Source organism: Anneissia japonica, unplaced genomic scaffold, assembly GCF_011630105.1.
Source record: "Anneissia japonica isolate Jap-2015-1 unplaced genomic scaffold, ASM1163010v1 scaffold287774_len439945_cov178, whole genome shotgun sequence".
Taxonomy (NCBI): domain Eukaryota; kingdom Metazoa; phylum Echinodermata; class Crinoidea; order Comatulida; family Comatulidae; genus Anneissia; species Anneissia japonica.
The window spans coordinates 130,769-131,826 of record NW_022725867.1 but is presented as its reverse complement, the minus strand read 5'-3'; positions in this window follow the sequence as shown (position 1 = coordinate 131,826).

Genomic DNA, 1,058 nt, shown 5'->3' with positions numbered 1-1,058 from the left:
ACGATATTTTTTAACATCCTACGTCGATTAACTGATTAATCGAGTTCATGGTGAGAATTACTTTAATTAAAAATTTCAAGGATAATTGGAAATTATAGAGGGCAGCAATCATGTTGTTGCAAAAATGTCAGTTCTCGCCATCTCGCCAAATCTTCGTCAAAGAATCTTAACCCGCGTGACAAATATAATAGAGGGCGGCAAACTAAAATTTACCAATATCAGAGCTTTATTTTAAATCACAATTCTGTCAATCACAATTAATCTAATGTCAATCTTTAACGTAAATTTAATTAACTTTTAAAAATCTGCCATGAATCTGTGTTTACATAGATGCGTAGCTAAATAATGGGGGGGGGGGGTGGACGGAGCGATAAACCCGAGTGTAATATTTGAGATTGGGGGAACATGCCTTTAAATACTCCACTACAGAATTCCGTATCTTTTTTTAAGACAAAGCCTATCTTCGTCGGGGAGAAAAAAAATTATATGTAGGTCTATTTTGTACTATTAATAGACTCTAAAATCGATTAAATAAGCATTTGAAACCCCTTTCAAATGCTTATTTAAACTTTCGAAAGGTTTTTAGCGACGCCCGACCACGTCCACTTTTTTCTCGTCGGGGACATCGCCCCCCCCCCCCGTCGAGGACCTTGGAGGCCCCCGTAGCTTATGATATCGCAAAGTATCATTGATCTCATATGGTATAACATATTGTATATAATATGTGCATTGAGGAGTAGATAGCTTATAGGCTCCTCAAGGAAATTCGATAGTAGGAAGTTGTGTCGGTCGCCACTCCTCCCAATACGTTAATAGGTTGAATAACCAGAACTAGCTGATAACAGAATATATCAGTCTGCTGGCCTCTTTAAACCTACAATCAGTGGCGTTTCATTTATTTGATTTTATTTCATTTATTTTTCTCAACATATACAATATACAATACATTGAAACAGTAAAGCAAACCATAACAAATGGCCCATAAACATATTAAAAGAGAGATGAAGACCAAAAAGCGAACTGAGTCAACCATCAATGGTTTCCCTTTAAAAAAAAAA